The sequence below is a fragment of the Bemisia tabaci genome, chromosome 2 (genome assembly GCF_918797505.1).
Source record: "Bemisia tabaci chromosome 2, PGI_BMITA_v3".
NCBI lineage: Eukaryota > Metazoa > Arthropoda > Insecta > Hemiptera > Aleyrodidae > Bemisia > Bemisia tabaci.
In genome coordinates this window covers 27,358,082-27,375,570 of record NC_092794.1, presented here as the reverse complement: position 1 = coordinate 27,375,570, position 17,489 = coordinate 27,358,082, and the positions used below count along the sequence as shown (strand labels likewise).

General features: G+C 42.2%; 1 protein-coding gene across 2 annotated transcripts in view; it reads right to left on the bottom strand.

Moving 5' to 3' along the window:
* LOC109032467 (putative fatty acyl-CoA reductase CG5065) overlaps positions 1 to 17,489 on the bottom strand; it is a 79,870-nt gene that overhangs the window by 62,205 nt on the left and 176 nt on the right. The window contains exon 1 of one of the 2 annotated variants that reach the window (XM_019044615.2): positions 17,064 to 17,474. The exons of the other annotated variant lie outside the window; for it this stretch is intronic. The gene's annotated coding sequence lies outside the window, so the exon portion shown is untranslated. Of the gene's footprint in view, positions 1 to 17,063; positions 17,475 to 17,489 lie in introns of those variants that run through there. 2 annotated transcript variants of the gene reach the window in all.

The following is a 17,489-nucleotide window of genomic DNA, read 5'->3' as shown; positions in this document are numbered from 1 at the left end:
AGCAGACGCCAGCCCAACTCGCTAAATTCCTCAATGTTCCCCGGTCACCGGCAATTCCTTGCCTTTCAAGTCAACCCTGGTAAAAATCGGCAATAGGAGCTGCGTTTCAAAATTCCATAGGAATTCATATAGCCGGCTATAGGAGGCGATAGCCAAGTATATAGCTAGCTGTAGAAAGCGAGGAAAATCACACAGCCGGGCTATACGAAGCGATATATACAGCTGGGTTATAGCCCTGGTAAAAATTGGCAGTAGAATCTGTGTTCCGAAATAGTATAAACCTACGGCTGGCTGTAAGATTTTCAATTGCTTCTACAGCCGGCTACGCAATTTCTTATAGCCTTTTATAGCCGATGGCGACTAAGCAACTCACAGCCAGGCGATAAAGTGTATGCTAAACGTCACTAATTACGGATGCTAGGACTTAGTGAGTTTTTGGACCACTGCTCTCTTTTGGGGCCGTAGTATCTTGATTTATTTTGCGAGGAAAGCTCTGTACTTTTGATGGATGCCTGCCATTCCTAATATATGTATTAGAGCGCCTTCAGGTTCGTATGATACTGTGCAATACCTCTGGTGTGAAATAGTTGCTTCAAGCGCCGTGGCACGCTGCGGCGCGGCAGGCGGGCAGCCAGCGCGAACCGCGCATTGGCGCCTACAAACCTAACAGGGATACTTCACGCATTGCGCAATGCGCCTACAAACCTAACAGGGATACTCAACGCGTTGCGCAATGCGTGAAGTATCCCTGTTAGGTTTGTAGGCGCCAGTGCGTCGCCGCTCCGCTTTGTGTTAGGCTCTAATATTTAATCTGGCGGAGTCAGCGTTATTCAACTCATGATTTTGAAATGTTTGCACATCCTGTATGGATTATTTTCGTTTTAATTGATGAAAAAAACACATGTATTAAAGGAAAATATAACATAAGTTTTGTAAATATTAAGGTGGTTCCGTATCAAACTTAATGATTTACAAAGCACACGAATTTCTACACAATTTCTTATAGTCTTTTATAATCGATGGCGAAAAAGCGACAGCCAGGCAATAAAGTGTAAAGCCCGGCGATAGGAACTATAGCCCGGCTGCATAATTTTTTATCCCTTTGTATAGCCCGGCCGTATGATTTTCTCCGCATTCCACAGCCAGCTATATGATTTTCTGTAGCCTTCTTTAGCCGGCTATAAGAATTCCTATGGTATTTTGAAACGCAGCTCTCATCGCCAATTTTTACCAGGGAGTTCCTATCGCCGGGATATACACCGGGCTACAGTTTATCGCCTGGCTGTGAGTTGCTTAATCGCCATCGGCTATAAAAAGCTTTGAGAAATCGTACAGCCGGATATATATGTAGAAGCTATAGGAAATCTTACAGCCGGCTGCGGGTCTACAGTATTTTGGAACACAGATCCTACTGCCAATTTCGACTAGGGAAGCCTAAAACTCTGTGTGAGAGGGACGTTTTCGACGTAATTTCGACGTATTTCTGCGAAACGGACCTAAGTGCATTAGGACACGAGCCCTGAGATCTATGAGAATATAACTGTATCAGATCTCACGTCATAATGCACATAGTTTCGTTCGGTAGAAATACGTCCAATTGTGGGGTTAAAGGCCAAAAATATACTTCAAAGAGAATTTGAAAACCCGTTTTTATAGCAATACGCGAAAACGAAGGACGTTACGGTCCATTTTCCACACTTAGAATATTGAATTTCGCAGGGATATTGAAGGAATATTGTACTCGTACCTACGTTACGTCACGGTGCAAACAAATAGGAAACTGCAACAGCGCCTTTTTTTCTAAGCTCTATTCGTCTCTGGTGACAACTTTCACTCACGTCACCGTCAAGTTCCCGGGCGTGAGAGGCGGGAGGCGGGGGGGGGGGGGGGCTGACTATAGAGTGATAGTATCGAAAGCCGTCTCTCCTCCCCCCCCCCCCCTCGAACCCCGCATTTTCCATTCCTCGCCTACCGCCGCGACCGCGATCGTTTAGAAAAATGGTCAAGACCTGCTCGAATCGAAGACTAATAACATGTTTCGGGGAAAAACGCCCGTTCGATTATTCATCTACTTGTTCTTCGCCGCGGGTTTCGGGCGTATGCCTCGGGTGACCACAATCGGAGGTAATTAGACCGGGAGACAAGGTAAGACAGGCACAACAATGGAAGGAAAACAAGCGTCAAGGGGGAGGCGAAAGGGGCGGATTGAGGCCGAGGACCCCCCCCCCCCCCCCCCCCCGGGTTACCGGGTCTGAGCTGGCGCTAAAATATGAATGAAAAATTCCGACGTGGAACGACGACGCGACGCGACGTCCCAACGAGCGAGCGGCGAACGCGGCAACGGTGCCGGAGTGGCGTGAAACGAAAAACGAAAAGAACTTGCGTCAAGTTGACACGCTGAAAATCGGAGATGTTGTTAGGAGCGCTTATAGTCAGTCAAGCTGATAACTCTGCCGTGTTACCCAGTGCCAGGGTGTCGAGCAATTTTCAAAAATAAAATTTTCCAACATTTCCCTGATTTCCTTGACAAAACGGCCAAAAAACCGAGGAAAAATTTTAAATTCCTTGAAATTCCCCTGACAAAAAGGAAAAATATTCCCAAATTTTCGACACGGTTCAGTTGATTAGACGTAAGTGAGAATGTGTTCTTTTAGGGATATTATGTAATAAATAGAGCAAAATACATGGTGCCTAAACTTACACGAGATGCCTACGTTTGCCTCAGTTTTAAAGACATCAGCGGAAATCCTGGTATCGATTCCATTTTTCTGATACTTGATTCAACCTCAATTTTCAAATTAAAAAAATCTGAGGTTTTCGATTTTCCCGACACGAAAATCGCTTGCAAAATAAAATTCCCTGACATGCCGAATTTTTGCGGATTCCCTGACGTTTTTCCTGATTTTCATAAAATCCGAGGCACAATCCTTTTATCCGAGGCACTGTAGAAGGCAGAACATACTGCCCTGCTAAGGAAGAACGCCGTAAGAACAATCGAGAGTTGCCAAATTCCCCCGGATGAAACGTATATTCCTGAGGAAAGTTATGAATATATTTCCTTGAAATTTTCAGGAATTTTTGGTGAAATCCTGAACAAAATTATCTGCAAGATTCCATGGGCGGAAGAAAGGGGGCAACCCCCCCTCCCCTTCATGAATTTACCGAGAAATTCGTGTTTCGTCAAAGAAAATTTGGCAACGCCTGGAGGTTGATACGCCGTTTGCCCTCAGCCCGGCAGTATAAGTTTGGTTCCGACGAGTTAAGATAAAGAGGCGAGCGTGCGCCCGCGCCGCGGAACGATGACATATAATAGAACAAGGGGGTCATTAAGGCGAAGGGGGTCAAGTGCCGCCTATCGCCCGAAGACGCTGCGATCAGTGGTGACGTCACCATTAGGATTCTCCGTTATATCGAAATGAGGCTGTCGAAATATTTTTTTGTGCGTATTTTCCGAATGAACCACACCATTGCGTTTTCCCTCAGGGTAGGGCCAAGACCTGGGTCCATGAGAAGAGCACCGATCTCGAGTCATAGATTACGAATACACGTGTGCAGTTTTCCACCTTTGCCGTGATAGCGAAGAAAGTTCAGTATGTGTCAAATTTTCGAAATCGAGTTTCCTTCAAAATTTGACTAATCTCGATTAGGTGAAATCACTGAAATGGCTAAAATAGTAAAATTAATCTTAATCGTACCAAAACGAGACTTAAAGAAAGCCGTAAGTGCGCAAAAAATGACGTAGATTCAGGCAAGGCAGCAGTATGTGACAATATTCCTGAACATGAAAAATGCCCTTTATACGTAATTGAAATCAAATCAGTCGATTTTTGATCATCCAAATAATTTCTAGGAGTCTTTTGGACGGTTAGTGGCAATTTGACAAAGAACGGAGGCTTCTCACGGTAAATTTTTCGGTCAGAAACTTCTAAGCCCGTTTTCTTTAAATTTCATTTTAGCACTTACAGCTCTCTTCGTTATCACGACAGAAGAGGACAGACCAGTGCTTCCACCACTGCAAAGGTACCAGTAGAGGGTCTCTCTTTGTCTCTGAGGAAATATCACCACTCGAGGTGTGAATTTTTTCCGATGTTCTGATTTCTTTTTCTTTTTTTTCAATTTTCTTAAAATGATACCGATCGCTCGTCATGTGAATCAGGAGGCCACGTTACATAATTTGGACGTATTTATGCTAGAAGGAACTATGTTACACGCAAACCCGAAGCGCATAGTTCCTTTTAGCATAAATACGTCCATTTGATTCACAGTGCTTGAAAGAAAGGGTCGTTACTTCATATGAAAAACTTAGCTTCAGGCCAATGAGAAAAGTTTTTTTCTTCGCTTCAACTTTAAGCCTCTTTTTAAGGCTCGGAAACGGGGGAACATCTTAGAGACACCTCTTTTTGGGACGATCTCTTCCTCTATGCAACGGCTTCGTTGGATCCAAACCATAACAGTGACAAACCGTGGTATCATGCAATACAACCATTCAGCATTAATCACTACAATAAGTAAACATCGCTTTTCTGTGATGTAACACTAATATCGTCTATCGCAGCACATGGCACGAGTATGTCAGTTTATCTGAAGCTTATTAGCATTGGCGTAGCTATAGATGATCCACCCTCAGCTCTTCTTTTGCAATACAACAGACGACAATCCCCAAAAATTTGAGGAGACAGATTTCAGCGTTCGCGTGGACAAACTAATTTTAAGAAATATGTAGAATGATTTGAACTACATTCGGCAATTAGAAACAGGTTCTGTTGCTGAACCATCCATAAAGGCACCTTTAAATCAGCAGACATTCTGGCAAAAATTTTGATAGAAATCTCCGCAAGAGTTAAATTCGCGGAACATTTTCCGAAAAATCCGTGTTTTCCGATTTTCCTGACGTGTCACTGACCGAAAATTGGTTACAAAATAAAATTCCACGGCATGCCGAATTTTTGCGGTTTCCCTGACATTTCCCGGTTCTCCCGGTCGCTAGACACCCTGGACCATTCAAGGGGGGAGAGGTGCATAACCTCAAGTACGGGTGCGTGCCGAGGGGAGAGGAAGGGGTCAAAAACTCAGTTTTTTAGTGATACAAAAAACATACACGCCGCCGTAATTTCGTGCTCTGCCTAGTGGTCCATTCCGGGTATACAGAAAAAACTCTCTCGAGGAATACGTCAACACGTCAACACTGGCAAAAAGGCAAATTTACGACGAGGACGGCTCATTTATTGACATGGAAACACATTCGGTTATTGGGTCATTCCCGTCTCGGTGCGGTGACTCACGATGACAACATGCAATGCCATCATTATCGGTAGAGAGGAGATGGCGCTTTAATAAATTGAGCGGGTATTATTCCCAAAGGGGAACACGTAGATTTTAAGAAGAGCTTCAAAACACGAGTACTGTGATGTACTTCACGGCTCATCTGAAAACGTACATGTTTCCTTTTAGAAACGGCTCGCTCGTTTGCTCATCGCACTTTTCGCCACACCCTCGACCACGGATAACCGAAAACGCGTTGAAGAACGATGCGGAACCGCACGTGGCGTTCCGGAGAGAATGATGCGTGAAAGACGATGAAATAAATCACGAGTGCCGCACAGTGGATCGAGTCAATGGAGATGTTGAATGTGTGAGGAATTTGCGATTTGACTGTTGATTCTTAAGTAAAAGTTCGCGAGAAACACGATGGTGCCACTGGTTTTCTCTGAAATCAACTCCCAAGCTCAAAAAAAGCTCTCAAGTTGAGGCCAAAATAGAAAGGATATCCCACGATATCCTGAGAGTCCACCTCTACATCAAGACAAACTCTTCATGCACAGATAGGGAGCAAATACATTGACAGGGCTGCAACTTTATTTGGGGACTCCAAAACTGAAAACACGGCAACCCTATGCTAATGTATTTGCTCCCTATCTTTGCATGGAGAGTTCGTTTTGATGTAGAGGTGGACTCTCAAGGTAGGGTGGGATATCCCCTCCATTTTGGCCTTACCTTGAGAGCTTTTTTTGAGCTTGGGAGTTGATTTCAGAAAAAAACCAGTAGCACCATCGTGTTTCTCGCGAACTTTTACACATGAATCAATAGTCAAATCGCAAATTCCTCACATGCAACATCTCCATAAGAGAGGCCGGACGTAAAATTGTTGACTAAAACTGCAAATTTTGACATTTGTTTCGTCACAATTTAAATTTTGAAGAGTGCTACGAGAAGAAAATTTCACGAGGAAACCAATGAAGCCACTTTTAGAACCGCAAAGTTTTGTGTGAACGGAGTTTTAAGCGTTTAAAATTTCCAAATTTTGTCCGAGCTCTCCTACTGACTCGATCCACTGTGTGCCGGAAGCGCGAGGATAAAGCGATCAATTGGGCAACTTAAAAAACTGACATCTATCATAAAATCGTGATTGATGGATCATTCATCACTCACATCATCATCATTCCGTCAGTTCTGCATGAATGAAATGCTTACAATATTCATTGATTAAAATTTTGGACAAAAAAAAAAAAAAAAAAAAAAAACCCGCGATACGTTCCTGGGCCGTTCATCGAGCGTAAAGGGTGGGGCCAAAGGAGGTTTTTGTACTAACTTACTTCCGCATTACTTTGAACTTGGCTTTCATGAATGAAACACCAGGCAACTTAAGACATGCACTTTTGTCAAAATTTAAGATCGGAAATTCACAACCTACAAGCGCCATCGGGTAATGCTAAAATTGAATCAACGTGCGAAAACCGCTGATGTCTATTTTTCCAGTCTTCAGTTTTTTTGAGTTACCTATTCATATTTGTACTTTTAGAGTTGGATGCAACCACGAGAGTGGCGTTAATACTTGTCTCCGAGTAATCTTAATCCCAAAACGAGTCGTTCCATCACTTTTATGGTTGTATCAACTCTTAAAAGTATTATCAACTCAAAAAATCTGAGGACTAGAAAAATGGACATTCGCGATTTTCGCACGTCCCGATTCAATTGTGCTCGATATTCCTCTCTTTAAAAAAGAAAAAATAGAGCAAAAATACCTGATTTCTTGATTTTCTATTTTGAACAATGTTCGTAAATTTGAAGCTCAGTTTCATGAAAACCGTTTCGACTCTCAAACAAAGTCTCTGTTGAATGACGGAGATACAACTTCCGTAAGTAACGCCTGATGGTGCATACCTACTTGATTTTGCATTTCCATTCTGCAATTGAACCGATTATTTTACAAATGACGTGAGTGCCATGCACAAACACGATTTCGAGGGAAATTTTTTCCGCTTAGGGGAGTGAAAAATATCCATTTCCACCGTGGAACGTAATTGAAATGGAAAAGGTAACTTTAATGAACAGCGCGTGCTAATAAAGCGTGCTAATTTACCATACAACAGGAAGAGGGTGGGGGCCGTAAAAAAACAAGCAATAAAAAGCATTCATGCTCGCTATAAAGCAAAGGCCATCGATTGAAATTGTGCTCGGCTGATTAATCTTTTCCTTTTGGGCAAACACAAATCAAAATCCCCAATAAAGTTTACTTACTGATTGTGAGAGGCAGTGAAAGATTTATGAGAACACACGTGTGGAAGCAGTCACTTAGCTGTCCGTCCGTAGAGGACGCGTTTTGAGAAAAAATGCGTATTTGCTGGAGTGCTGTAGCGGACTAGACGTCGTTTTTTGTTTCGCTTTTTATTATTATTAAAAAATACGTTGCTTTTGACGATCAATCCTTTTGACTTATTGACGTCCGTTTGAGTTTGAGGAAAATAGAGAAAATTTGCGTTCAAGTATTCTGATCGGAGGGAGGAGTAAGGTAGTTTTTCTTGCAAATGAGTTGTTACAATGAGTGTTCAAACCTATTATTTGATGACAAGGGCGATACCGGTAAGATGGCATTACTGTTTTTCGACCGTTACATCTATTATAAATATCGATTCTAGTTGCGACAGCCTGCTTCACCGGAATCGATTGTTTTCCATACATATAAATTGATGGAGAACTGGGCTACCAACTTGCAGGGGAGCCGTAGAATACAGGAATTCTTAGAATTAAGCTCAGGACTCTTGAGAAAATGAATGAGTTTTTCTCCGTTTCTCTCACGTACTCTTTCTTCATGTTAGTTCACGTCTTTACTTGTCATGTTCCGCTGAAAATAATTCAGCACAAGAGTTGGTGTAAATACCTACGCATTATTTCAGGAAAAGGCTCAAAAAACTTTCGATATCGTGCGGATGTTTGAGATGGCAATATTATTGCGGAAATGTTTTGAACATCCTGTTTTCACACTTTTTTGGACAATATTCTCCGATGATACTTGATTTTCTCTCTTATCCTTCTTCCCTTTATCCCTCTCTTCCCAAAGTAGCATTGATCGCGACGAGTTGCTATTAGATGGGAGAATGTGTCGCGATTTTATCGACGTCGATGCATTGCACTATTATCGGATAAAAAAATTGTGATTTCATCGCATAGATGTGCAATAAAATCGCGATTTTATCGATGGCGATTTACCGCGATATTATCAAACAAAAAATCGTGATAAATTGAGATGAAATTTCGATTTTCGCGAACACTCTGCGCGCCTGATTCTTGAAACTCGTTTTGGGGGCTTGCCGATTTTCTTACATGCCCGTGCTTGAGCTAATGGTCGCGTGGCTGACGAGCAGCTTGCACACCCTCGTATACCTTCCTCCCTCTCTCTCTCGCCTCGCATGAGTCGATGCCGCCGGTGCACTCTTCGTCGCATAGCGTCAGCGTGCGTGCACCTTGAAAGCAATGCGTGCCGGCGGTTTTTTTTGATACCGAGAGCATAGTCGAACGACGATTAACCAAATGCTTGTTGCAACGATAAAGGGAATTGTAACTTCGGGGTGCAGTGTAGCGGTTCCGCACCGCGGGTCGCATCGCGTTGACTCCGTTTGAGGCCGCGGCTCCAAGTCAGCCTTGCCGCGGTAGATTCGCGCAGTGGTGTTATTCCCCCCTAGGTATTTGACGAGCTCCCCCCTATTTAATGAAGATGTTGCATGTGTGAGGGATTTGCGATTTGACCAATTATTCTTACGTAAAAGTTCGGGGGAAACACGATGGTGCCACTGGTTTTCTCTGAAATCAACTCCCAAGCTCAAAAACAGCTCTCAAAGTGAGGCCAAAACGGAGGGGATATCCCACCTAACCCTGAGAGTCCACCTCTACATCAAAACTAACTCTCCATGCAAAGATAGGGAGCAAATACATTAGCAGTGATGCCGTGTTTTCAGTTTTGGAGTCCCCAAATAAAGTGGCAACCCTGCCAATGTATTTGCTCCCTATCTTTGCATGGAAAGTTTGTTTTGAAGTAGAGGTGGACTCTTAAGGTAGGGTGGGATATCCCCTCCATTTTGGCCTCAACTTGAGAGCTTGTTTTGAGCTTGGGAGATGATTTCAGAGAAAACCAGTGGCACCATCGTGTTTCTCGCAAACTTTTACATAAGAATCAATGGTCAAATCGCAAATCCCTCACACATGCAACATCTCCATTAATTTGCACCCTCCTCCGTCCTCCTCCCTCAAACAGCCGCGGATTTCCATGGGGTGTAAAAGGGGGTAAGGGCCAGTGGCGAGACGCGAATAAATCGATTATCGATATTTCTCCGTTTGAAGCTATGGTAAAGAATCGATAATTAAGATGTTCGCTGAGAACACCCTCTTTATCGATCTTTTTTCATACGTTTCAATGACAGATAATCGATGTACCACATAGCAGGCCACACCACTGGTTGGGGCCCAGGGGGGCCTCCCCGAAAAATTTTGACAATATGATGCTCTCTAGAGACAACTCGAGGCTTTAATCAGCGGTTATGCCTCGTTTTCCACGGCAAAACTTGCTTAGTTTTCACGTGTAAATATACCACTGTTTTATAAAAATTAAACGAAACTTTTTTTTTACAGAAAAACGGAGGGGGGAATACGGAGGGGGGGGGGGGGTTGAAAGATCGGGGAGAAAAGAAAAATGTTTTTCTGCTGTTGGGGCCCAAAAGGCAGCCAACTGAACTAGAATTATCCAGTAGTACTAATTTAAACTGAAAGAGTAAGGTACACCGATCAAAAACTATAAAACTACGTGTGACACTTTGATTCCGCATAAAGTATCTCAGTTTCAAAGTCTTCATCCTTGAAATCGCTTGTTTACGCTGTCGGTCGTATTGATTAATCTTTCAAATGCATAGGTTGGCAGCGGCACTTTTTTAGTGATTTTCGTTTTTCACGTTGTCGCCTTTTTGGGCCCTAAAGCCTGTGTTACACTATCAAAATACTCCATCAAAATGTCAAGGTCAAGTGCTGCGATTGGTCCAAGTCATCGAATAAGACAATCACATCACCTGACCTTGATATTTGGATGGCTAGTTTTGATAGTGTGACACAGGCCTGAAAGCTACATAAATTTAGTTGTTCATGCTCTCCCTAGAGTACCTATATAGGGAGAGTATGGACAACTCAAAGTATGTAGCTCTTAGGGCCTAAAAGGGTTGGTAACCTTTGAGAACGGAAAATGTCACTGTCAATCTTTAGACTCCAATATCAAACGAAAATGGACAAGAAAATTCATAAGTCAGCATTCTTCCGCAAAAATGAGTAAGTTTCTGCAAAAACGAAGTCAAATACGTGCTTTACCAACGACAGTTGCCAACAATTGTGATTATAAATCACTCTGGATAATTTGAATTCATAGATTGCCTACTCTTTTGGGGTCAAGAGCTCCATCACCTAACCTCAAAATTTAAGACATGTCCATACTCTCCCTATATAGGTGCTCCAACTCTCCCTATATAGATACTCTAGTGGTGGCGCGGTTGATTCCGCGTCGCACGCTGCTTGAGGAACCGCGGCTTCATGTTTGTTGTCGCTTTTCCACAGATCCGTACAGTGAAGTCCGTCGCGGTTCTCAGCTGACGATGGCAAATTCGGATTTTTGTTTACGTTCGGGGTTGCCGACGACCTTGGGCCCCCCGTGAATCGACGCACGCGCCGCGCTGTCTCGGCGGCATCCGACGGGGGTACTTAACGTAAACAGTGGCTGTTCTCATCCGACGGACAAACCGTGAAAGATGCAGAACAATGATTGGCCGTGAAGGATACAGAACATTGAGATAATACAGGCGAATTGACGACCTAAAACGTAGAGCGCTGAAATTTTAAAACCACCTAGCGCGACACGCACACACAAAAAAAAAAAAAGAAAGAAAGAAAGAAAGAAGAGAAAAAATCGTTTGACGTGCATAAGGAGACCATAGATATGGTGTTCGGTGCAAATTTTGAATCAAATCTAACAGATAGATTCTGAGATATCGCTAGATATCGCTGTGGACAGATTTGGGGGACGCCGGACGGACGGACACACATTTTTTCAGGAATGGTTATTTTGACTCCAGGGACCTTAAAACGTCTATAAATGATGAAATTTCAACTTTTTTTTTCTTGGGGAATACAATACTTCCTCTCTACCCTAGCCGAGCGAGAAAGTAAAAATGGTAAGGCGAGTGCGAATTGGTTGTGCAGAGGCTGCTCGTGGCTCAAAAATGACGGTGCTTTCGAAAAACGACTGATTTGCCCTCGAATTTGCCACCAAAATAAAAATTCTCTTGAATCGTGATGAGGTGCAGGCAGTCAGCAAATGCCAGCAGTTGTTAACTTATGGTAGAGTTGCAGAAATTCGCATCCAACGTAGTGAAGAGTTTGTTGATTAGGAACTTCGGAAGCACTAACTCGGTTTGGAGCCCCTTCAAATCCCGGCAATACTCTCCGCTTCGCCAGGCAGTTAGTTTAGTTGCCTATCCAAACTGAACCCAACTAGGTTCACACATTTCACTACACGCACTCGCGAGTGTGCTACCAAGTGAGTCAGACTATGTTTCGTGAACTAACCTGATTCAGGCTGATGTCAGACTGACATCAGCCGGAATCAGGCTGAAATCAGCCTGTTCAGAATGCATAATAGCCCTTTCTATCTTGTTCCTCCACTTCTGAATTTTCGCTTGTTTTCATTCAACGCTTACACATCAAGACTGAAATCAGCCTGAATCAGACTGATATCAGCCTGTTCAGAATGCATGATAGCCCTTTCCATCTTGTTCCTCCACTTCTGAATTTTTACTTGTTTTCATTCAACACGCGTGGATTGAAAGCAAGCGATGGCTAATGATTGCCTGCGACATTAAAATCAAGAAGAACGTAGCTTCGACAAAGCAAAAAACTGCTGGACTCAAGAGGAAATATTCTAGACTGAAAATTCAAGTCATTTATATTCCCGTCAGTATGAAGTTTCTGAGAGCGCCGGTAATATTGAGTATATCTGCGGAATGATTTAGCGGCGTAGATTTAAGTGGTGGTCGCAGAGTGGCGGCGAGAAACCATGGAAATGCCGGGCTCAGTTTCAAGTTACTGGACTGCGACTGCTGCTTCGAATCGAGATCCAGGTCCAGCAGGAGTCGCCAAGACGAACCAACTTTCCAATTCTCTTCATTAGCTCTTTCCCACCGCGCGCCGCCGAGCCGCGCCACCTCCGCCGCACAGTGGGAAAAATTAGGTCATCGGACGCACTAAAAACTGTAACGTGATTTTGACCTTCATTTTCGGCCCCAAAATGGCGGCAAAATCCCCAAGCCCTGCATCCTGCATCTCTCTCCATGATTTTAATTATGAAATATGTAATTTTATATTGTAATGTACATATAATATGTATAAATAATTTTTAATTTCGCAAGTGTGGGAGCGGTTCCTACGTAATTTTACTCGTAGGACTCATATTGTTAGTCAAATACTAATTAACAACTACACGATGGGCCTTCTACATATACGAAATGAAAATTACCTACAAAATCGACCTGTTTTCTTCGAAACGAATGACTCAAAAATTTGTATTGTTGAAAATCTTGATACCTACACCACTTTGGCACGGCTTAGAAAAAGAGTGTCCCGACCCAATTTGTGGCCCACTAATAAATTTTCGTCGTTAAAACTTCACTGCATTTTTGATTTTAGTCGAAAAATTGTTATAAAATCGATACCCTTCAAGACCACACGAGGGAATTGAAAGACTTAAAACCAAAAATGAGCACTGCCAGGCCATATTTGGGATATTTATGGGGACTGGACAACCTGCGACTCTTCGTGCCTAGTAGATATCTTGTTGCCTAGTATAGGTAAACGAGGAATTAAAATCGCTCTGCCATTTTGGATCCTCGCGGTAAGTAATTAAGCCCGGGCGCGGGCCTCGGGTGAAATAGAGAGTGCCTGGACAGCCAGAACGCCTTCACTTCCGTGCGTATGCAACACGGATATCCTTAAAGCCAGAATAGTTGCATTCAGGCGTTGAGACGAAAGTAAACTGTTCGTCGCATTAAACACAGAGGGCGTTTGCTTGTTTCTCTAACATGAGACTTAGTTCCGTTGCCTGTTGTGCCGATGAAGTAAACTACATATTACTGACGTTTATCGCGACAGGCGACACTGTCAATTTTCTGAAAAACGATCGAATTTTTTAAAGTATAACAACTTTGACATCGTAAAATGTGGAGGGCGGGGCCTACCGCCCCTGATCTGGAACCGACAAATGTGACATAGTCAATGTCATGATCACTTCAGAAAAAATTCGAGCGCGTATTTTCGTACTTGTACTTTTTTACCGCTAAGGAGTCAGAAAAAAGTCCAGATAGAAGTGTATATCAACCTACAGCTAATTCAGAGCCCAGTGCGGCAGGACCCAAAGCATGTAGAACATATGGATTACATTCTGCTATAAAGAACCACTATTTCTGGCTCATTTTAGAAACAACATGTATCGACGGTGAAAGTCGGCAATCACATAACTTGTTTGCGGTATCTGAAAATCTCCGCCTCTACGTCATTTTTTTAAAGGAGAGCAAATTGACATTATTTCTTGAAGTTTTTGCAGAATTTTCTTCGCATTGAGAGGAAAAATCATGACAGTTTTAAAGAATTGCCGTTGAGTAGTTTTCCATTTAAAAAATAAAGTATGACAGGAAGTCTGCGACGTCGCAAACCGAGTTATGTGATTGCCGACTTGCACCGTCGATATGCCATTGGTTTCCTTGGGCAGAAAGGTGCTTTTATGGAAGAGCTAGAGATAGTGGGTTCTTTATTGCAGAATGTAAGCCATAATGTCTCATGCTATTGATTGCTTCAGTATCATTGAATTGGAGCACAAGTATGAACTGAGGTCATTATTAAAAAAAAAAAAAAAATCAATGATGATTAGTATTTAAAGGAAGCCGGCCTGAAGTTCTCCCATAAAATCTTAGGTAAGGCGTTGGAAGTTAGAAGGTGTTAGTTGTTCCTCCAATTTCTCTTCACTTTGGATTTGAGTTTTCAAATAATCCTCACAAAAAAAAGCCAAATAAATTTTAAAAAAAATAAAAAATAAATAAATAAAAAAAAGAGATAAATTTTGTGCAACCAATCCTGAGAAGTCCCTCCCTGGAAAATATGAACCACTTAGGTATTGAGGCACACCGAACAGTTTTTCATGACACCAAGTGTCTTATTTCAGGTTAAAAAACTAAACGTCCAGGTCAAACTGTTTGGTGTTTTGGAGAAAAAAGGGTCATGTATACCCATCAATCTCTTCAGGAAAATCTGGAGAATTGATTTCTGAAATCTCCGCCGAAGAGATTTATCCTTGACTCCCAGATATTTTCGATAAAAAATGAACCCTGTGTTATTTTCTTTAGGGGCCCTCGGAAGAGGATTCTAGGCAGATCAGTCAATCAGAGACAACTTGTAAAAGTAGGCGGTGCCACTTAGCCTGCAATTCAAATTGCTGCTCCTGTTTTCTCTTTGAACATCACTCAAGAGTGCATTGGTGACCCCTTTTCATCTCCCATTTTGCAACGTGGTAAAACGGCTTTCGTCTCTCCTTGCTATTCGGTCCATCGAGCTGACAATAAGTATTTACTTAAAGAGACTAAATCCAGCCTGTGATCACTCAGATCAACATTTTGATTTGATGAGCTGAATAGTGGGAGCAGCTAATGCACACTCTGAACCATGATTCATTAATTCTCCGTCATAGACCTATTATTCTTATCATGCTTGAGGTTTTTCTCAAAAAGGCGATCAGACCGCAAGTCACATCAGCCATTCCCAATTTTCAATGAGCGATTTATTTCTTAACTTTTGAAAATTTCAGGAGTGGTAACACAGTAAATTCACTTGTATTTCCCGTTGGTGCAGGTCATAGAAATTTAAAGTACAAGACAGCATATGCATTGTGCGTTCTTTAAAAAATGAGGGAAGATAAACTCTTCTTAGACAATCACTAAAATCTTCATTTTGTCGCCTGGCTGACAACATAATGGGATGATCCTAGAGAAATATTATGTTGTATAGACAGCAGGGTTCACTGCAGAGTGTGTTTATACGTCTTTATGTGAGGAGGGCAAAGATTTAAGGGTGTGCACTTGTTTGAGGAGTTATTAAGATTTAAATTAGCAATATCAAAGTAACACCCTCCTGGAGATTTTCCTCATTTTCCTTGTCAGTGATGACATTTAAAGATGCTCCTACAGGCCAATTATCGAAAAGTTGCGGCAACACAATAAGACATTAAAATATGTGTATTGCAGGATTACTTAGAATATGGCTACAGCTACGTCTTGTCGTGTCGATAAAGTTCCAATAATTGAGCTGCGGAGACGAAAAACAAACACGCAGTTCAAGCTCTGACAAAAGCATTTTTAAACCACAAACATGGGGGGGAAAATTTGTATCAAGACACACTGAGCGTAAATTATTTACTATGTATAAAAGTTGAGGAATACCGGATTTACTAAAACTTCTGAATAAGATAAAACTACCAAGTGGCTATTTTGCAAACCAGGAGGATGAGCAATTGTAGCCAAATTAATTTCAATTATGTTTTTAGAAATTATTATAATTAGTATTATCTCTGTGGGTCAAAAAAGAGAGGCTCTGACCTAGATAAATTCCTTCATTTTGAGGAGCAAAATTCAGAGGGCACTATCAAAATGGGATACAATGGGAAACATCTTTAGCCCATTTTTTTTGTTGTCTCCCAAAATCGTTTCAGACATTTGTCAAGCATCGGCAGTCCATCTCGTCTAGAATTGTGCCTACCTAACCTACTCCTTTTCTTAAATTGGGATAATCGTACAGTTAGTTGATAAAAAATCTCCGAGACAGTGAAAATGCGCGACAGAATGTGATTGGGTTAATGGATGGAGGCCATTGATGTAAAATGCTAAAAGATGAGGAATTTTCATTCCTGATCCGACGTGCTTCAAGACATAATTCAACTGCAGATTGCAATGTTAAGGAGAAATAATATAGGATGCTCCTGTTAAAAAGTGACAGATCTTAAAAAACGACAAAGGAGCTAAAAGGTAAACATAGGAAAAACCATGTACTTCATAGTATAGGAAAGCGCACTTGGCAAGACTAAAACTGAGGGTTGGGGTCAGATGAAGGCATTTGATAAGGCAAAAGTAAACAAGCCAGGAAAAATAAATGAAACCCTCCCTGCTGATAAAACCTTAAAACAGATAAATCAAACACAATGAGCAATGAATGTGATGACAAAATCATAGTTATGGGATGGCAAAAAATAATCCCACACATAAGGGGCTTTAGCACGCAATGTCCAGTGAAAAATACTTGCACCACATAAAATTCTGAGGAAAAGTCAATGAAAATAAACGAGGGCAAGTTGTGGAACACACTGTGTCACCCCAGAGAAGCAGGTTTCATGATCAGGAAACTGGTTGGCTGTTTATTTCTCAGGACGATGAACCCATGACCAAGGTTAGTGTCAGACAGAATCAGTTTGATACTAACCCACTCCCCTCACTAGGTTATCTGCTCTCGTAATCGAATAATACGGAGCGAGGTGAGGATTGGTGAGCCGAATTTAACATCAGACGGAGCAAAAACAATATCAAACGTGGAATATTTGCGAAGTATTCAAGCAATTAAGTGAATCTCTATAAGTGGCACAGGGCGAATTCTTACGTGCACCAGTTTATCAGCTAATGACCTATTTAGCACACCCGTAACGAAAGGGTGGAAAAACCTACCGTGTAATGGCGAAACAAGAAAATCAAGTCCAATTAAAGAAGCTACAAAATTTCAATCCGAGGCCAGCGTAAACTGCGAACAGTAATCCTTCTCTAAAGCGCACCAAATTCGCGAAACTCGAGGTTGTAGAGATAAGAGCTACCCGAAATTGATAACCTATCCCGCGAGGCGTTCCGGGTCCCCGGGATGAACACAAATTTAGACGGATGAGGCGGAAATTCAAGGGAAAATTCACACCACGAAAATCACGAAAACTTTCCGAACTTTGCACGCATTGAACTGACCCGAACTTGTCTGCGGTTTGGGTGGCTGAGTAAATATTTCGTTTATGTATCGGTCGATTGGGAGGAAGGGTTCCAACCCATGGCGAAGGGTTCTCGTTTCGTCACCAATACCGGCTTGAAATCAAATAAATTGACAAAAAT